The sequence below is a fragment of the Lepidochelys kempii genome, chromosome 3 (genome assembly GCF_965140265.1).
Source record: "Lepidochelys kempii isolate rLepKem1 chromosome 3, rLepKem1.hap2, whole genome shotgun sequence".
Taxonomy (NCBI): domain Eukaryota; kingdom Metazoa; phylum Chordata; order Testudines; family Cheloniidae; genus Lepidochelys; species Lepidochelys kempii.
The window spans coordinates 107,244,081-107,266,009 of NC_133258.1; the positions used below are offsets into that span (position 1 = coordinate 107,244,081).

At 42.1% G+C, this 21,929-nt stretch overlaps 1 long non-coding RNA gene across 2 annotated transcripts in view; it reads right to left on the reverse strand.

The window, feature by feature from the left end:
• Positions 1 to 347: 347 nt before the first annotated feature.
• The window catches only part of LOC140908266 (uncharacterized), a 53,326-nt gene continuing 31,744 nt past the window's right edge, over positions 348 to 21,929 (reverse strand). For both annotated transcript variants that reach the window (XR_012157817.1, XR_012157818.1), the window contains exon 4: positions 348 to 485. This is a non-coding gene — a long non-coding RNA (uncharacterized lncRNA). The remainder of the gene's footprint in view (positions 486 to 21,929) is intronic.

The following is a 21,929-nucleotide window of genomic DNA, read 5'->3' on the forward strand; positions in this document are numbered from 1 at the left end:
GTTCCTGACAAGCTGAAATTCCATTATAAAACCTCCTGTATGTTGAAGAGCCCTGAGTTGTTCAGGGCATGAAGCTTGTTTCAATGTTTAACTAAACCTGTTTATAAAGAAAATATCTTACCCAATATCAGTTTTCCTAAAGCATGCCCCTTAACCCCAGTTTTTTGTTTCTTTTCATTGTTGGCATGGAAACCAAGAGGTACTCCATTAGACTGATCAATGCATGGTTACATCAACATAACATTTTCAGTCAAGTTCCCAGGAGCCTTTCTCCTGAATCTGTCATTTTGATTCAGATAACTAAATCAGGCTAAGCACTGCAATGATAACGGATGACTTGCCTCATTAGCTGGCTCCTGCTGCTTGACTCTGTCAGGAAGCACCACAGTGACTGTCTGGGTTCCTGGGAGAGAGAACTGGTTTCCCTGATATTGCTTTGGTGTCTTTTCCCCTCCCCACATTTCTATCAATTCTTTTGTCTCTATCTATAGAGAGAGAAAGAAAAAAATACCGAAAATCTTTATGCAGAGAGAGTAAGAATTTCTCGCAAATGTTAAATAAATAGCTGATTACATTTTGAGTAGCATCCTAATAGCAGTACTGTATATACATTCACCACTAACTCCATACTTCCTATTCTCTTTATATAGTCTTGAGGGTCACTCTTTTTTTCATCAGTATGCCTGTGATGGAATTTATAAACCCTGCACTGGGACACAAGGGGTTAAGGAGCAGTTCTGGACCCAGGTGGCGATGCCCTGCTGCACCTGCAGAGCCTGCTCCAGCTGGAGGAGCTTAAAAGAGAGTCAGACAGCTCAGAAAGGGGCAGAGTGGGTGAAAGGACTGACCTATATTGGGAGCTCCTCAGTAAGGGGCCTGCTGGAGTCCTAGCTGCAGGGGAGAGGTCTGCAAGCAGCAGCTCCCTTAGAAAAGTCCCTTAGGACTTTACTAAGCTCTGAGGAACTCCATTGTCTGGGGACCATTTGTGATGCTGTTTAACTGTGCCCTGAATTAGGAATCAGAGTAGCAGCCTTAGTTAGTCTGTATTCACAAAAAGAAAAGGAGTACTTGTGGCACCTTAGAGACTAACCAATTTATTTGAGCATAAGCTTTCGTGAGCTACAGCTCACTTCATCGGATGTAGCTCACGAAAGCTTATGCTCAAATAAATTGGTTAGTCTCTAAGGTGCCACAAGTACTCCTTTTCTTTTTGCTGAATTAGAAAGTGGCCCAGAGAGGCAGCTAGGAAACACACTTAAGTGTTTGATATTGCTGCCTCTTGTAGGCCTCTGGGCTGGAGCCTGGACTTCCCTCCCAACACCCTTCCCACAAAGAGGGCACAAACACCTTCACCACTGAAGCTAAGGGGGATTGAGACATTGTAAGACCTGAGGAAAATGCTCACAGCACACAAAGGCTTTGACCTGGGCTGAAGACCCTTTCCCTTGTGGGGGACATTAGGCTTGTATATATTTTGTTGGACTCCATTACCCCCAGACACCTCTCCCCACAGCCCCAGAATAGGGGGTGGACTCAATTGGTAACCTGGCCAAAAGGCTGAGTCAACCCTCCACCAGAAAAGAAGACCACAGATGGCATGACTGCATGGCCCCACAGTATGCTAACATTTTTATGGCGGACTTAGAACAACGCTTCCTTAGCTCTCATCCCCTAACGCCCCTACTGTACTTGCGCCACATTGATGACATCATCATCTGGACCCATGGAAAAGCAGCCCTTGAGGAATTCCACCATGATTCAACAATTTCCATCCCACCATCAACCTCAGCCTAGATCAATCCACACAAGTGGTCCATTTCCTGGATGCTACAGTGCTAATAAGCAATGGTCACATAACCACCACCCTATACCAGAAACCTACTGACCACTACACTTTCCTATATGCCTCCAGCTTCCATCTGGGACACACCACATGATCCATTGTCTACAGCCAAGCTCTAAGATACAACTGCATTTGCTCCAATCCCGCAGACAGAGACAAACACCTACAAGATCTCTATCAAGCATTTTTACAACTACAATACCCACCGCTGAAGTGAAAAAAATAGATTGACAGAGCCAGAATCATAGAATCATAGAATCATAGAATATCAGGGTTGGAAGGGACCCCAGAAGGTCATCTAGTCCAACCCCCTGCTCAAAGCAGGACCAATTCCCAGTTAAATCATCCCAGCCAGGGCTTTGTCAAGCCTGACCTTAAAAACCTCTAAGGAAGGAGATTCTACCACCTCCCTAGGTAACGCATTCCAGTGTTTCACCACCCTCTTAGTGAAAAAGTTTTTCCTAATATCCAATCTAAACCTCCCCCACTGCAACTTGAGACCATTACTCCTCGTTCTGTCATCTGCTACCATTGAGAACAGTCTAGAGCCATCCTCTTTGGAACCCCCTTTCAGGTAGTTGAAAGCAGCTATCAAATCCCCCCTCATTCTTCTCTTCTGCAGGCTAAACAATCCCAGCTCCCTCAGCCTCTCCTCATAACTCATGTGTTCCAGTCCCCTAATCATTTTTGTTGCCCTTCACTGGACTCTCTCCAATTTATCCACATCCTTCTTGGAGTGTGGAGCCCAAAACTGGACACAGTACTCCAGATGAGGCCTCACCAATGTCGAATAGAGGGGAACGATCACGTCCCTCGATCTGCTCGCTATGCCCCTACTTATACATCCCAAAATGCCATTGGCCTTCTTGGCAACAAGGGCACACTGCTGACTCATATCCAGCTTCTCGTCCACTGTCACCCCTAGGTCCTTTTCTGCAGAACTGCTGCCTAGCCATTCGGTCCCTAGTCTGTAGCTGTGCATTGGGTTCTTCCGTCCTAAGTGCAGGACCCTGCACTTATCCTTATTGAACCTCATCAGATTCCTTTTGGCCCAATCTTCCAATTGGTCTAGGTCCTTCTGTATCCTATCCCTCCCCTCCAGCGTATCTACCACTCCTCCCAGTTTAGTATCATCCGCAAGAAGAGTACCCAGAAGTCACCTACTACAGGACAGGCCCAACAAAGAAAACAACAGACCACCACTAGCTTTCACCTTCAGCCCCCAGCTAAAACCTCTCCAGCGCATCATCAAAGATCTACAACCTGTCCTGAAAAATGATCCATCACTCACACAGATCTTGGGAGACAGGCCAGTCCTCGCTTACAGACAGCCCCGAACCTGAAGCAAATACTCTCCAGCAACCACACACCACACAACAAAAACACTAACCCAGGAACCTATCCTTGCAACAAAGCCCGATGCCAACTCTGTCCACATATTTATTCAAGTGACACCATCATAGGACCTAATCACTTTAGCCACGCTATCAGGGGCTCGTTCACCTGCACATCTACCAGTGTGATATTCGCTATCATGTGCCAGCAATGCCACTCTGCCATGTACATTGGCCAAACCAGACAGTCTCTACGCAAAAGAATAAATGGACACAAATCTGACATCAGGAATCATAACATTCAAAAACAGGTAGGAGAACACTTCAACCTCTTTGGCCACTCAGTCAAAGACTTAAGGGTGCCAATTTTGCAACAGAAAAGCTTCAGAAACAGAGTCCAACGAGAAACTGCTGAGCTTGAATTAATACACAAACTAGATACCGTTAACTTGGGTTTGAATAGAGACTGGGAGTAGCTGGGTCATTACACATATTGAATCTATTTCCCCATGTTAAGTATCCTCACACCTTGTCAACTGTCTAAATGGGCCATCTTGATTATCACTAAAAGTTTTTTTCTCCTGCTGATAATAGCTCATCTTAATTAATTAGCCTCTTACAGTTTGTATGGCAACTTCCACCTTCTCTGTATGTATGTATATATCTTCTTACTATATATTCCATTCTATGCATCCAATGAAGTGGGCTGTAGCCCATGAAAGCTTATGCTCTAATAAATTTGTTAGTCTCTAAGGTGCCACAAGTACGCCTGTTCTTTTTGATAGAGCTAGACACTGGGGAGAGTTGTGAGCCAGGTACCTAACCACTAGGCCGTACTACCAGTTAGCTCCTCCTGTCAATGCCCTACTTATGTTAATATCCAAAAACACACTTCTATATTAACTTTGTGTTTAAATATACTGTAAGTATAAATACAATACATTCAGATATTGTAAGTTGTATTACTTATGAGTGTGACACCCTGGCACCCCAATATTTGCTACTGTCATGTAATTAGGATATGTTTTGTACAAAGTATGCTTTGTGAGGAATCATTCAAAAAGTCTTGATGTGCTGGACATTAATAGCTCATTTGATTGTACATGCTATCATTGTATGTGAAGTTATGAAGTTTGGCTATGCATGTGTTACTGAAACATGCTGTGAGGTTGAAAACACCCACAAGCAGCCTTTCAGGTACAACAGTAGAAAGGCCAAACAATGTTAATGTCTCACTGAGAAAACACACACAACCACAAGGATTACCCCAGGAACTGTGTACAATAGAAGCCTCTCAGAGATAGCACTACATAATAGGAACTGTTTGACCCAGGTCACAGCAAGTGGGAAGAAGATATAAAAGAGGGAAAATGACATCATGGGGGTACCTCATTCTCCCTACAACAATGCACCTGGAAACACCTGAGGAATAAAGACTGAACAGGAGGGAAGTGATGGTCCCAGGCTAAAAGGGATTTCTAACCTGTGTACGAAATCCTGGGAAACCCAAGATGGAAGCCAAGGCAGCTTGAGGCTTAAGAATCTGCCAGCCTATTTATCACTCAGGGTAAGAATTTGTTAATTCATGTCTTACCTATCTAGTATGTTAAGCTCAGTTTGTGGTTTTGTTTATTTACAAGGTAATCTACTTTGATCTGTTTGCTATCACTTAAAATCTCTCCTTTTGTAGTTAATACACTTATTTTGTGTTTCAATCCAAACCAGTGCGAGTTTGACTAAGGTGTCTGGGGGAAATCTCAGCTTGGTTACCCCAAGTGTGCATGGTCCTTTTCACATTGAGGGAGAGGCAGACCCATACACTGGCCAGATTTGACCAGGGCAGAACAGTATTGCTCTGGGGTCTTAGGCTAGGAGGCTGGTGGTTAGAGAGCCTGCATGTGACTGCAGCTGGGTGTGTCCCTACCTGCGTGAATGCTGGGGAAAGTGCAAGCTTTGAGAGCTTTGCAACTTGTCACAGCAGCACAGAGTGAGAGGGAGCCCAGGTTGGTGTGTCAGAGGGCTCAGTGATACTCCGGTTCCAGGTGGCACCCCAGGGACAAACCCTTCTCAATGGATTTTAAATTGCAATCAGCACATAGCTCATGGGTGCACCCCAGGAAATAATTTGACCAAATGTAAGACAAAGTGAGGCCAAAGTCCCACTTTTTATCTATATACTAATGGAACAAGGAACAACTTATTGACTTGTATAACACCTTCTGCCTTTGCAGGTAGATGCCTTAAATATAGAAAAATTTAGAGCCAGATCCATTAAATAAGCCACCCACAAATGCTGGTACTCCCTGCACCTGTGCTATGCCCTGCATAGATGTGCTCAGAGCAAAGAAGAGTGGTTGGGATTTCTCATCTAACTATATTCCATGGCATTCAGGATTTTAAAGATCATCCTACAGAGGAAAGATGGTATAAATAATGGCTGCGGTGCTAGCCTGGAATAGGGGAGACCCAGGTTTAATTCCTTGCTCTGCCACATAGTGGTGTCCCTGTCAATTTTATAATCACACAGTATCTTGGCCCACTTTTTGAAACTTGCTGAAGACTGGCCACTTGAAAGAGCTTCCAGCCAACTGAGCAAGTGAAACTGACAGAAGGCTGGCTGAGTATATTTGTATCTCAAGGACCTCACTTTAGCAATCACCTGTTGATACCTTCCTTCCCTAGACCATCTAGTGATAACTCCCTCTCCTTTGCACCAGCCATAACCCACATATAGAGTCAGACTCAGAGGATAGCAGGGAAGGGATTATTTGTCTAAGGAGAAAGTACCTTTTTCCTCTTGCCTCCCATGCGCCACGCTGGTACACTCTAAAACAGTCCCCTGTGCATTCTGACACACACACACCCCCTGCATAAAATATGCTGTTTCTTCCTGTATTTCCCCCACCCATTTTCTTAGACTAGTTTGAGGGGCTGGATGAACAGGGGATTCACCTAAATGAAGTTTCTTATGGGACAATGACTGACTGAAAATCCCACCTGTTAAGATTAAAACCCAATCAAGCTTGAAGTTGTTAAATGGCCTTAATTTGAATTAATGAGAAAATTATGTGAGCAAAACCTCACTTCATTTATTAGTTAGAGGAAGGTGATGAGAGATTTCTTTAATGATTTTCATACTAATAGGAAGACTCATTTCTAAGTATTCAACCACTTAAACTGTCTCACATTGTTAGAGTCAACATCAGAAGCTTTTTTTGTTGAACGATCACAGGTATTTGATTCTAGCTTCTCTGATCTTTGAAACAACTGAATACTACTATAACATTTCCCTTAAAAGCACTCTGTGAAAGACAGGCAGATCAGAATAAATAACGACAATAGGATTGCAGCTTATGCTATAGAACAAAAAACAGAGCAAATACGTTTGGTGCTCATGATTGTTTACTCAGCATTTATTAGACTGTGTACCAGTTAAACATTATGTAGAAAACCTGTTGTACAAGGATTCAAATGACTAATAAAAGTCTGATTTTATTTAAGTTAAGTTAGAGCTATAAGGTTACAAAGCTGTTTCTTTATGGCCTTGAGTAGTGAGGCATCTAGCAAAACACCAGCGCTTCACAACAACCTGAGGTTTGATGCCCTTGATCCATGTTGAGAGCATATTGCCAAGTTCCTCAAAGTATTTTCATTTTCCGACAAGGATCACTTAAGTCTTTGCTACACTGGAATTGAGCCAGTGGCTCTTTTTACAGATGGTGATTCCTTCTAGGAGTTGGGACGTCTAAGTGATGACAAAGGATGTATTGGTGGAAGTGTACAGTTGAGTATTACCAGCATATCAGCACTGGACAATTAGCCATGTCAAAGGCTGCAGAAAGGTCCGAGTATCAACAGGCAGGTTTGTTTGTTTTCCAAAGCCAAAAGCCGCTTGTCCATTAGTGCCACTGAGGTTATTTCTGTGCGGTTTCCTGATCTGAAACCTGATTGTGATTAAGCTAAGACACTAACAAAGGACAGTCTGGAGTCCGTAATTGCTGTTCCCACCTCCACCTCAAAATGTTCTAAAGATATTTCCTTCTTCTGGGTCTCAAGGTGTACTTGACTTGTGTTGACTGTGAGTGAGATCCTGGCACTACTGAAGTCACTTCAGAGTTTTGTCATTGACCTCAATGGCAGATCTCTCTCTCTGCACCTCTCATTGTTTGGGAATTAGTGGTCAATGGGCCACTGGAGCCATATACTGCATCTGGGGATACATGGTGAGAGTGATGTATCAGCTCCCCTCATGGGAAGTTCTGATCCAGGGTGAAATTACACCATCTCCTGTAGCAAATCACTATTTCAAAGGGAAAATAATTTTCTCCTCTGAGCAAATGAGTTTATCCCAGATAGAAATTCATAGTACAGCCAACTCCAAGCACTGAAAAAAAAAAATCACAAGTCAGGAACCCTAAAATCATATTTGTTTAAAAAAAATCTGGTTTTGCTTTGTCTTCTGGGCCTTTAGGGTGCACTCTTCATGTCTTCAAGCTTTTATCCAACCATGCACCCATGAGTTAGAAGTGCATTTTTTTAAAAACGAAAACTGAGATTCTCATGGAATCTGAGGCTTTAAGAAAAAATACCAAATATCGTCAGGCTAGCAATAAGTCATGAGTTGACAACCCAGTTTGTCATTTTCAAAATGAAAACATCTTTGTTGTTAGGGACAGTCTTCTGCCCGAGAACGGTCTTACATTTTACAAAAATCCCTGAGTCGTCATCTGCACACTTTCGTTTTTTAAATCAACAATTAGGATTTTCTTGCACAATTTTCTGAGCAAGCTCTTGCATCTGCTTCTAACCTTTCTACGATGTGACTTTACTAGCTATTTCCCCCACAGGTTTAAGTAGAATATAGTATTCTCCTTTTAGCTAAAGAAAGATTAAGATTAGCACTGTCTCCCAGTCTGAGATTCCCTCTTTTCAGCAGTAGATTCCCTTAGGGTAACTACTTATTGAATCAAATAAAGTTCTCAACATTCTGTGTCATCCTGACTTCAGGAAGCTGAACTATAGTGATTTTTCTAGACTCAGAACATCTTACTTCTACCCATTGCAATGTAGGCAATACCAAGTATTCAAGAAATCTTTACCCTTGAAATAGATGTTTAAAATTCTGTTGACTGGCAAATTTTGATCTGTGCAAAAGAAAACAAACTCTTTCTAAAGCCTTTTGGTATGCATGGGTTTCGGGAAACTCAGTTTCCCAGTCTAACATGCCCTTGCTGTGATGCTAAAAGTTCAGTTACTTCAATCATATTGCATTTAAGGCATTTTTTCTTTAAGACATCTGGAGATAAACTGAGCCTTTATGAAGCAATGTGAATCTGCTATTTCAGAGATACCCACTCTTTGCTAAACTATTTAATATCTCTACATTCTATTACGTAGCACCTGTGGCAAATCACCAATAGCAGTGTGTGCTCCAAAGTGAATTACAGATTCTGCTGGCTTTACACAGATATTATCTTCACTTCCCAAAGCAGTGGCTATTAAAATTGCCCAATCATTTCCATTCTAAGTTTCTCAGAGACTAAAGCTTCCCCCTCACTGGACTAAAATATCTAGGCCTCATCTGTGTCAACAGGTAAATTGTTTTGGAAAGTTTGAGGGGAAAACAGTTCTGAGTTTCAAGTGTAAGAAATACATGTTCTTAATTAAGAATATTCTTATGACTTATCTTTTAAAATAGTGCTAGCTCTTAAAATGGCTGACTAAAAGCTGAAACATTGCAAGGAAAGATAGGGGGAAGGCCTTATGAGGTGAATTGCTATTGAGCATTCCCATGAATACTGCTTTTTCACTTGGCTGAGTTGTGAGCCTTCAAAAAAAAAATCAGTCTGCACATGTGCAGGGGGCTGCACAAGCATTGCCTTATTTTTCATACATCTCTTGTAAACATGCATTGGGCCAAAGATATCAGAGTTCACTGTCCAAAGCGTAGAGGGTGGAATGCACACTTTATGAAGCTTGCACTGAATATTGTAGGGGTCAATAGAGCCATACTTCATTCAGTGAATACTTAAGTTGAGCATTGGAAAAAGGTATCTAGCAATAGTCTGCCAGTATCAAGACAGTAGATTATCTAAATATTAGTAAGTAGTATACAAAACTTTAAAATAGTTCTTGTAAGATCATGAACATATAGCAATCTTAATTCTAAATCCCCAAAAAGGATGTTGTAGTCCCCCAGGATGAAAATGAATATTTTAGAGGAGATGAAACAGGAGAGCCAGGTACTGAAGTCAGACAGAGAAGAGATTTGGATTTATATTTTGAGAATTTATGTTTAGTTATTACAATAGTGTCTAATGGCTCTTTATTTAGTGAGAGGGATTAGCCTAGATCAAGATAAACTAAGGTTAAGTGGCAGAACTGAAACTCATCAGCAGGTAGTGTTTTCCAAAAATCAGTGCAGTGTCAGGGACAGTTATATCATTTCTGTGGCCTGCTGAGTTTCCATATGAACCAGGTTAGTACAGACAACACTTCACAGAGATAGCATACTTAAATACACAGATGACAGCTGAAAAGCACCCTCAAGTATTATTACTCATTAAGTTACTTAAGGGTAACTATTAAAGCTAAGAAAAGAAAATGTGGAAGAATCATTCATATGGGGTTAGTTAGTCAAACTCTCAAACCTCACTAAAAATTTAGATGTAATTTAGCTCAAAGGATGGGTGAAGTTTTGGGAGCCTTCTGATGTATAATACATCTGTTTTGCTAGCACAGTAGCAATATATTGTTGCCATTTAGCCATGATCCATTAGAGCATTTTTAACACAATGTTCCATCTTAAACCCAAAACCCTTTAACTTAAAGATGCTGAAGTATTTTCCTCACATCCACCCTTAAATCTAAATATTGGCATAACATTTAAAATAGGAGAAACTTCCATATCAGGTGGTGTAGGGTGCCTAGCACAAGGGAGAACCATTCTTGGCTGGACATTAAGTACTGTAGTTTGCTTTTAACTACACTGATACCAGATATCAGAGTAGCAGCCGTGTTAGTCTGTATTCGCAAAAATAAAAGGAGTACTTGTGGCACCTTAGAGACTAACAAATTTATTTGAACATAAGCTTTCATGAGCTACATCCGATGAAGTGAGCTGTAGCTCACGAAAGCTTATGCTCAAATAAATTTGTTAGTCTCTAAGGTGCCACAAGTACTCCTGTTCTTTTTACTGATACCAGAAAACATCAGCAGAGGAATTGTCTGAGCAAAAGCTCAATCACTCATACAAGGGTATATGGATCATCTCATTCTATGATCATCAATGATAGATATTCTCTAGGTTCCATCCAGCTGAATTTACTTGGATGGCATCAAGAACAATTTATTTCAGTTAACTGAATAATAATCTTAAAAGTATCTTGTTTTAAGATAGTCTTATGAACTATAAAATTACACATTGCACTTATATACACAGCAATGAAGACCATACTGATTTCTGGGTGACCAACTTGAGACACTCACTGCTGGAGCCACCTAGTAGTCAAGCCGGGGCATCTCCTTTCTGGACAACCATTGCTGACAGCCACTCCAACCCTGCAGTGGCCTGCTCCTTCCACAACTCAGCCCTCCAGCTAGGCTGTTCATTTGTGTCTGTCCATTTAGGGGTATATAAAGAGTCCAGAGAGTAGCCCTCTTAAGCAAGGGGCTCTGGGCTTCCCCTTGGATCAGGGTTTCATAGTCCAGACCCTTCTGACTTCAGGGACTCCTCAACTGGATTCCCCACACCAGGGGGAGACTTTAGGTACCCACAAGGGATTGGTAGAGGAATCCCAGTCCACCCTCTCCACCAAGTTGTAATTTAGGACCCAGTGGTAAGCAGCTAAGTCCTGCATCAATTAGAAGTAACAGAGGAGGAGGAGGACCTTGGTGTATTGGTTGATCATAGGAGGACTATAAGCTGCCAATGTGATATGGCTGTGAAAAAAGCTAACACAGTCTTGGGATGCATCAGGAGAGGTATTTCCAGTAGGGATAAGGAGGTTTTAGTACCGTTATACAAGGCACTGGTGAGACTTCATCTGGAATACTGTGTGCAGTTCTGGTCTCCCATGTTTAAGAAGGATGAATTCAAACTGGAACAGGTATAGAGAAGGGCTACTAGGATGATCCGAGGAATGGAAAACCTGTCTTATGACAAGAGACTCAAGGAGCTTGGCTTGTTTAGCCTAACTAAAAGAAGGTTGAGGGGAGATATGATTGCTCTCTATAAATATATCAGAGGGATAAATACCGGAGAGAGAGAGGAATTATTTAAGCTCAGTACCAATGTGGACACAAGAACAAATGGATATAAACTGGCCACCAGGAAGTTTAGACTTGAAATTAGACGAAGATTTCTAACCATCAGAGGAGTGAAGTTTTGGAATAGCTTTCCAAGGGAAGCAGTGGGGGCAAAAGATTTATCTGGCTTTAAGATTAAACTCGATAAGTTTATGGAGGAGATGGTGTGATGGGATAACATGGTTTTGAATATTCATGGTAAATATTCATGGTAAATAGGCCCAATGGACTGTGATGGGATATTAGATGGGGTGGGGTCTGAGTTACCCAGGAAAGAATTTTCTGTAGTATCTCGCTGTTGAATCTTGCCCATATGCTCAGGGTTTAGCTGATCGCCATATTTGGGGTCGGTAAGGAATTTTCCTTCAGGGCAGATTGGAAGAGGCCCTGGAGGTTTTTCGCCTTCCTCTGTAGTATGGGGCACGGGTCACTTGCTGGAGGATTCTCTGCTCCTTGAAGTCTTTAAACCACGATTTGAGGACTTCAATAGCTCAGACATAGGTGAGAGGTTTTTCGCAGGAGTGGCTGGGTGAAATTCTGTGGCCTGTGTTGTACAGGAGGTCGGACTAGATGATCATAATGGTCCCTTCTGACCTTAGTATCTATGAATCTAAGTGTTTTGACCAAAACTATGACTATAAGAGTTATGATTTTATTTCATTTATCGAGGTTTCTCTATACTTGGATCTGTGCTGTATGCAGCTCGTCTTCTTACTACAGTTTGTTACAGAGTAGCGTATAATCTTCTGTAGTCACTATCTCTCATAATCTTCTTTATCAGTTTGCCCTTCTCTCTTTCTTATAAGTAGAGAATAGCTTTGTCTTATTTTTTTCCATTTTAAAGCTTTAAAAAGTAGTGATTATACTAGCCTGTCTATCTAAATGCACTTTTACAGGATTCTCTGAAAATGTCTTCTGTGTCTGGGTGATATTATCTCTAGCTATTGCTAGAGAAACATCAGTTCTGTCAGACAAAGACATATACTAGATTGTCACTTGTCTTAGCTCTGATATCTCTTGGGAGTATTTTGGATCATACTGACATTTATTTCAGGGGTTCACTATGATCATCTTTAACAGGGTCATATATAACCAAGTTACTCAATCATCTCTCTCCTTTTTCAATTGAATTCTCTTGTAAATCAGGTTATTTGGTTGGCTAAATGCTTTACCTCTTTTTCTGATACCTTGCCTGCATTGTCCTCTCTGTATCATACAGTGTTTGTACACAGTTCTGACAAAATGAAGCTGTTTTCAATTCTGCTATATTTCTCCCTAATTATACTTTCATACAAAACAAATTGGAAATGTACTGATAATGGATGGAAACTATCTTAATAAATCCCCTGTGCTGCAAGATATAGCATTGCTAGGCTCTTTTGTTATACAGTAAGTAGATTCAACCATTCAAAATAAATGTTAGACATTAAAGGGATGTTATTTAACACAGTGAATAATTAAAATATCCATTTCTCATACAGATGCTAGCACTGCTCATATATTTTGCCTTCTTCTGTATTGCCATATTCTCTTGCTTAATGGAGAATCTTCTGTGAAAAGTAGTAAACACACAAGTAACTGAAATGCAAAAATGTGCAACAATTCTTTGTACGTAAGGCCTGTCCAACATCCATTGAAGTCAAGGGAAAGATACATGTTGGTTTCAGTGAGCATTTGATCAATCCTTTGTATAGCATCTTCCATCCAAGGATTTCAATGTGCTTTTAAAAACTTCCAGCTTAGCCTCACAACACTCCTGTGAGGTACCATAGATAAGTGCTATGCCTATTTTACAGATGGGCAAACTGAGGGACAGAAAGTTTCTGGGGCCAATTTACCACCTCTTTATTTATTTTTCCCAGATAAGGGACTGAAAAGTCCATAAGGGCTGTCTGGCAGAATTTCTGTTGGTGGGGATGCATTCAGCTTTTGCCTCCTTGTGGAAGTGACAGCAAATCTAACCCCTGAAACCATAGCTCTCCTAAGATCTATGTAGATCAGGACATTGTGCCACTATACAGCCATCTAGCGCCAACTCCTGAATGAGCCATACTCCTATCAAGTACCACAAACGACCAAACTGCATTAAGTTAGCCTAGAAATCCCTTCAGGGAAGGATGAGGTCATGGAAAGCAGCTTTCATTCACCATCCACTGAACCTGATCCTATGGCACAGCCAAGGACTGGGTGAGATGAGAGAAAGAGATGGTGAGCCAGTCCTGTGGCATGCTCACCCTATTCCCCTCACCCCTCAAGTCTCAGGGAAGAGCAGCATGTGGCCATATGTGACTTGCCCAAGACCCCACAGGAAATAGTCAGCAAAGCCAAGGAATAAAGCAAGGTCTCAAGCTAAGAGTACAATCAAATATAGAGGTGTCTAAATGCCATCAGTTGCATCAGCACTTATAGGCACTTGCAAATTTGGAATCTGCTTCTAAAGCTTTCCTCCAAGTTAAATGTTCTGGAGTTAGTTTTTGTGGAACTATTCATGCAATAGAAACTGCTTATATTTCTGCATCAGAGCCACAGGATCATCCTTCTAGGTGCCTCCTCCTTCCACTTCAGTCTAGGGCCAGCCTAGTGGCTTGTAGCCAAGTCTAGGATTCTGGCAACCTAGGAGCTGACTTTCCAGAAAAATACAAGGAATCTGCATCCCACCTCTGTTCTAAGATTTCAATTAGTTATAGATATCCCCCCAACAGACTGCTTTTCTGAATATATGCAGCAAGTCTGTCCCAGACTTGTATTTTTAGCTTAAATGCTTGTTTGCATTATTTGACTAAGCATAAATTGTGTTCTTGACTACATAACATTTAAAATAAATTCAGTCTTAGGAAGTTTTGAAGAGTTATTAAAGTGTTAAAATTATACTTTTCTCTCTTCTCCCTCTGATTTTATGAAACAGACATGTAAAGGGCAGTATTTAAAGATGTCAAATTTTAGTTTGAGTGAAAATGCAATGATTTGACAAGAAAGCAATATCTTTATTATTTGTGTTTTTATTATTATATTTTTCCTTTTCTTATTTCCCGTCAAATTTTGAAAAGAACAAAAACATTATGCCACAGCAACTTCTAATTATGAGGCCCTACAATGCAGTGTGTCACCAATTCTTAAGACAATACAATTCATTCAACTTTCCTCCTTAATTATACATTTCCTTTGTAAAGTGTACTATTAATAATTATCCATTTCATTCATTTGTATATGTCTAAAATAACCAAGGCGTTTTTCAGTGTTTAAAGTTAGGCACTACTAGTAATACAAATAGGTCCAATAAATTAAAATTGCTGAACGAAAGAGGCAACCGAAAAATTTTGAAATTTCAGTGAATATGTTGAAAAGTCAGTTTAACAAAAATGGATAAACTCACCTTTTTTGCTGAAGCACTCACTAGCTCTCACTGACTTCAAAGGGTGCTACTCAGCATTTGTGAAAACCAAGACACTTATTTAGGCTCCTAAATAGGGATTTAGATGCTCTAACTATAGGCAAAAAGAAAAGGAGTACTTGTGGCACCTTAGAGACTAATCAATTTATTTGAGCATGAGCTTTCGTGAGCTACAGCTCACTTCATCGGATGCATACTGTGGAAACTGCAGCAGACTTTATATATACACACAGAGAATATGAAACAATACTTCCTCCCACCCCACTGTCCTGCTGGTAATAGTTATATAAATGATCATCAGGTTGGGCCATTTCCAGCACAAATCCAGGTTCTCTCACCCTCCACCCCCCCACACAAAATTCACTCTCCTGCTGGTGATAGCCCATCCAAAGGGACAACTCTTTACACAATGTGCATGATAATCAAGTTGGGCCATTTCCTGCACAAATCCAGGTTCTCACATCCCCCCCACCCCCATACACACACAAACTCACTCTCCTGCTGGTAATAGCTCATCCAAACTGACCACTCTCCAAGTTTAAATCCAAGTTAAACCAGAACATCTTGGGGGGGGGGTAGGAAAATACAAGAGGAAATAGGCTACCTTGCATAATGACTTAGCCACTCCCAGTCTCTATTTAAGCCTAAATTAATAGTATCCAATTTACAAATGAATTCCAATTCAGCAGTTTCTCGCTGGAGTCTGGATTTGAAGTTTTTTTGTTTTAAGATAGCGACCTTCATGTCTGTGATTGCGTGACCAGAGAGATTGAAGTGTTCTCCGACTGGTTTATGAATGTTATAATTCTTCACATCTGATTTGTGTCCATTTATTCTTTTACGTAGAGACTGTCCAGTTTGACCAATGTACATGGCAGAGGGGCATTGCTGGCACATGATGGCATATATCACATTGGTGGATGTGCAGGTGAACGAGCCTCTGATAGTGTGGCTGATGTTATTAGGCCCTGTGATGGTGTCCCCTGAATAGATATGTGGGCACAATTGGCAACGGGCTTTGTTGCAAGGATAAGTTCCTGGGTTAGTGGTTCTGTTGTGTGATATGTGGTTGTTGGTGAGTATTTGCTTCAGGTTGCGGGGCTGTCTGTAGGCAAGGACTGGCCTGTCTCCCAAGATTTGAGAGAGTGTTGGGTCATCCTTTAGGATAGGTTGTAGATCCTTAATAATGTGTTGGAGGGGTTTTAGTTGGGGGCTGAAGGTGACGCCTAGTGGCGTTCTGTTATTTTCTTTGTTAGGCCTGTCCTGTAGTAGGTAACTTCTGGGAACTCTTCTGGCTCTATCAATCTGTTTCTTTACTTCTGCAGGTGGGTATTGTAGTTGTAAGAAAGCTTGACAGAGATCTTGTAGGTGTTTGTCTCTGTCTGAGGGGTTGGAGCAAATCATAGAATATCAGGGTTGGAAGGAACCCCAGAAGGTCATCTAGTCCAACCTCCTGCTCGAAGCAGGACCAATTCCCAGTTAAATCATCCCAGCCAGGGCTTTGTCAAGCCTGACCTTAAAAACCTCTAAGGAAGGAGATTCTACCACCACCCTAGGTAACGCATTCCAGTGTTTCACCACCCTCTTAGTGAAAAAGTTTTTCCTAATATCCAATCTAAACCTCCCCCACTGCATCTTGAGACCATTACTCCTCGTTCTGTCATCTGCTACCATTGAGAACAGTCTAGAGCCATCCTCTTTGGAACCCCCTTTCAGGTAGTTGAAAGCAGCTATCAAATCCCCCCTCATTCTTCTCTTCTGCAGGCTAAGCAATCCCAGCTCCCTCAGCCTCTCCTCATAACTCATGTGTTCCAGTCCCCTAATCATTTTTGTTGCCCTTCGCTGGACTCTCTCCAATTTATCCACATCCTTCTTGAAGTGTGGGGCCCAAAACTGGACACAGTACTCCAGATGAGGCCTCACCAATGTCGAATAGAGGGGAACGATCACGTCCCTCGATCTGCTCGCTATGCCCCTACTTATACATCCCAAAATGCCATTGGCCTTCTTGGCAACAAGGGCACACTGCTGACTCATATCCAGCTTCTCGTCCACTGTCACCCCTAGGTCCTTTTCCGCAGAACTGCTGCCTAGCCATTCGGTCCCTAGTCTGTAGCTGTGCATTGGGTTCTTCTGTCCTAAGTGCAGGACCCTGCACTTATCCTTATTGAACCTCATCAGATTTCTTTTGGCCCAATCCTCCAATTTGTCTAGGTCCTTCTGTATCCTATCCCTCCTCTCCAGCGTACCTACCACTCCTCCCAGTTTAGTATCATCCGCAAATTTGCTGAGTGTGCAATCCACACCATCCTCCAGATCATTTATGAAGATATTGAACAAAACCGGTCCCAGGACCGACCCTTGGGGCACTCCACTTGATACCGGCTGCCAACTAGACATGGAGCCATTGATCACTACCCGTTGAGCCCGACAATCTAGCCAGCTTTCTACCCACCTTGTAGTGCATTCATCCAGCCCATACTTCCTTAACTTGCTGACAAGAATTCTGTGGGAGACCGTGTCAAAAGCTTTGCTAAAGTCAAGAAACAATACATCCACTGCTTTCCCTTCATCCACAGAACCAGTAATCTCATCATAAAAGGCGATTAGATTAGTCAGGCATGACCTTCCCTTGGTGAATCCATGCTGGCTATTCCTGATCACTTTCCTCTCATGCATGTGCTTCAGGATTGATTCTTTGAGGACCTGCTCCATGATTTTTCCAGGGACTGAGGTGAGGCTGACTGGCCTGTAGTTCCCAGGATCCTCCTTCTTCCCTTTTTTAAAGATTGGCACTACATTAGCCTTTTTCCAGTCATCCGGGACTTCCCCGGTTCGCCACGAGTTTTCAAAGATAATGGCCAATGGCTCTGCAATCACAGCCGCCAATTCCTTCAGCACTCTCGGATGCAACTCGTCCGGCCCCATGGACTTGTGCATGTCCAGCTTTTCTAAATAGTCCCTAACCACCTCTATCTCCACAGAGGGCTGGCCATCTCTTCCCCATTTTGTGATGCCCAGCGCAGCAGTCTGGGAGCTGACCTTGTTAGTGAAAACAGAGGCAAAAAAAGCATTGAGTACATTAGATTTTTCCACATCCTCTGTCACTAGGTTGCCTCCCTCATTCAGTAAGGGGCTCACACATTCCTTGGCTTTCTTCTTGTTGCCAACATACCTGAAGAAACCCTTCTTGTTACTCTTGACATCTCTGGCTAGCTGCAGCTCCAGGTGCGATTTGGCCCTCCTGATATCATTCCTACATGCCCGAGCAATATTTTTATACTCTTCCCTGGTCATATGTCCAACCTTCCACTTCTTGTAAGCTTCTTTATGTTTAAGATCTGCTAGGATTTCACCATTAAGCCAAGCTGGTCGCCTGCCATATTTACTATTCTTTCGACTCATCGGGATGGTTTGTCCCTGTAACCTCAACAGGGATTCCTTGAAATACAGCCAGCTCTCCTGGACTCCTTTCCCCTTCAAGTTAGTCCCCCAGGGGATCCTGGCCATCCGTTCCCTGAGGGAGTCGAAGTCTGCTTTCCTGAAGTCCAGGGTCCATATCCTGCTGCTTACCTTTCTTCCCTGCGTCAGGATCCTGAACTCAACCAACTCATGGTCACTGCCTCCCAGATTCCCATCCACTTTTACAAATGTGGTTGTATCGGAGAGCTTGGCTGTAGACGATGGATCGTGTGGTGTGGTCAGGGTGAAAGCTGGAGGCATGCAGGTAGGAATAGCGGTCAGGTTTCCGGTATAGGGTGGTGTTTATGTGACCATTGTTTATTAGCACTGTAGTGTCCAGGAAGTGGATCTCTTGTGTGGACTGGACCAGGCTGAGGTTGGTGGTGGGATGGAAATTGTTGAAATCATGGTGGAATTCCTCAAGGGCTTCTTTTCCATGGGTCCAGATGAAGATGTCATCAATATAGCGCAAGTAGAGTAGGGGCTTTAGGGGACGAGAGCTGAGGAAGCGTTGTTCTAAAATCAGCCATAAAAATGTTGGCATACTGTGGGGCCATGCGGGTACCCATAGCAGTGCTGCTGATCTGAAGGTATACATTGTCCCCAAATGTGAAATAGTTATGGGTAAGGACAAAGCCACAAAGTTCAGCCACCAGGTTAGCCGTGACATTATCGGGGATAGTGTTCTTGACGGCTTGTAGTCCATCTTTGTGTGGAATGTTGGTGTAGAGGGCTTCTACATTCATAGTGGCCAGGATGGTGTTATCAGGAAGATCACCGATGGATTGAAGTTTCCTCAGGAAGTCAGTGGTGTCTCAAAGGTAGCTGGGAGTGCTGGTAGCGTAGGGCCTGAGGAGGGAGTCTACATAGCCAGACAATCCTGCTGTCAGGGTGCCAATGCCTGAGATGATGGGGCGCCCAGGATTTCCGGGTTTATGGATCTTGGGTAGTAGATAGAATATCCCAGGTCAGGGTTCCAGGGGTGTGTCTGTGCGGATTTGATCTTGTGCTTTTTCAGGAAGTTTCTTGAGCAAATGCTGTAGTTGCTTTTGGTAACTCTCAGTGGGATCATAGGGTAATGGCTTGTAGAAACTCGTGTTGGAGAGCTGCCGAACAGCCTCTTGTTCATATTCCGACCTATTCATGACGACAACAGCACCTCCTTTGTCAGCCTTTTTGATTATGATGTCAGAGTTGTTTCTGAGGCTGTGGATGGCATTGCGTTCCGCATGGCTGAGGTTATGGGGCAAGTGATGCTGCTTTTCCACAATTTCAGCCCGTGCACGTCGGTGGAAGCACTCTATGTAGAAGTCCAGTCTGCTGTTTCGACCTTCAGGAGGAGTCCACCTAGAATCCCTCTTTCTGTAGTGTTGGTAGGGAGACCTCTGTGGATTAGTATGCTGTTCAGAGGTATTTTGGAAATATTCCTTGAGTCGGAGACGTCGAAAATAGGATTCTAGGTCACCACAGAACTGTATCATGTTCGTGGGGGTGGAGGGGCAGAAGGAGAGGCCCCGAGATAGAACAGCTGCTTCTGCTGGGCTAAGAGTATAGTTGGATAGGTTAACAATATTGCTAGGTGGGTTGAGGGAACCATTGCTGTGGCCCCTTGTAGCATGTAGTAGTTTAGAAAGTTTAGTGTCCTTTTTCTTTTGTAGAGAAGCAAAGTGTGCGTTGTAAATGGCTTGTCTAGTTTTAGTAAAATCCAGCCACGAGAAAGTTTGTGTGGAAGGTTGGTTTTTTGAGAGTATCCATTTTTGAGAGCTCATTCTTAATCTTTCCCTGTTTGCTGTAGAGGATGTTGATCAGGTGATTCCGCAGTTTCTTTGAGAGCGTGTGGCACAAGCTGTCAGCATAGTCTGTGTGGTATGTAGATTGTAATGGATTTTTTACCTTCAGTCCTTTCGGTACAATGTCCATCTGTTTGCATTTGGAAAGGAAGATGTCTGTCTGTATCTGTACAAGTTTTTTCATGCAGTTGATAGATTTCCACTCCATACGGCTAAATGCAGTGCCTTGCATAATGACAGGTTTCAGAGTAACAGTCGTGTTAGTCTGTATTCGCAAAAAGAAAAGGAGTACGTGTGGCACCTTAGAGACTAACCAATTTATTTGAGCATGAGCTTTCGTGAGCTACAGCTCGGACACAAATCAGATGTGAAGAATTATAACATTCATAAACCAGTCGGAGAACACTTCAATCTCTCTGGTCACGCAATCACAGACATGAAGGTCGCTATCTTAAAACAAAAAAACTTCAAATCCAGACTCCAGCGAGAAACTGCTGAATTGGAATTCATTTGCAAATTGGATACTATTAATTTAGGCTTAAATAGAGACTGGGAGTGGCTAAGTCATTATGCAAGGTAGCCTATTTCCTCTTGTATTTTCCTACCCCCCCCCCCAAGATGTTCTGGTTTAACTTGGATTTAAACTTGGAGAGTGGTCAGTTTGGATGAGCTATTACCAGCAGGAGAGTGAGTTTGTGTGTGTATGGGGGTGGGGGGGATGTGAGAAAACCTGGATTTGTGCAGGAAATGGCCCAACTTGATTATCATGCACATTGTGTAAAGAGTTGTCCCTTTGGATGGGCTATCACCAGCAGGAGAGTGAATTTGTGTGGGGGGGTGGAGGGTGAGAAAACCTGGATTTGTGCTGGAAATGGCCCAACCTGATGATCACTTTAGATAAGCTATTACCAGCAGGACAGTGGGGTGGGAGGAGGTATTGTTTCATAGTCTCTGTATATATATATATATAGTCTGCTGCAGTTTCCACAGTATGCATCCGATGAAGTGAGCTGTAGCTCACAAAAGCTCATGCTCAAATAAATTGATTAGTCTCTAAGGTGCCACAAGTACTCCTTTTATTTTTGCGAATACAGACTAACACGGCTGTTACTCTGAAATCTAACTATAGGCAATCGGTAATAGTTAAAAGTTGTTCCATATTGGATTTTTTTTCCCCACTTCATGTGTTCTGCAAGAAATTGTGCCACAAAGGGTATTTTCCCCATCCAAAACTTTAAATTATGAGTATTCCCATTCACAATACTACTTAAACAAGTTACAATACCACTCAGATGAAAAATATTAGGTACATGCTTTGAATTTTTCAGTGACCCATTTTCCCCACCAAAATTTCTGATTAATCAAAACTAAAAAACTGTTGGCCGGAAAGGATCAGTTTCAATTAATTTCTTGACTTGAAAAAAAGAATTCAAAACAAGTTTCAAGATAGTGTCAAAATGCCCTATTTTAACATGTTCTAAGCAAAAAAGAGTTTCAAAATTTGAGCTAATTATATATTTTGTTTTAAATTGGCCAAATTTAAATGAAACATTTCATATCATTAAAATAAAGCGTTTTGATTGACCCAAACAAAAAATAAAATCTGTGTATTGATTTGCAAACTTTCTGAGATACTGAATATTCATCCTGATTTGGGATGGAATTTTTTCTTTTGAAAGCTCAAATATTTTTCTCATATGGGAAAAACATTTCCCACCCAATTCTACATGTACATGAGTGTTTGCATGAACAGGTCCTTAGATTATAAACACCCCAGGAGTGGAAAGTCAATGGGACTTAGG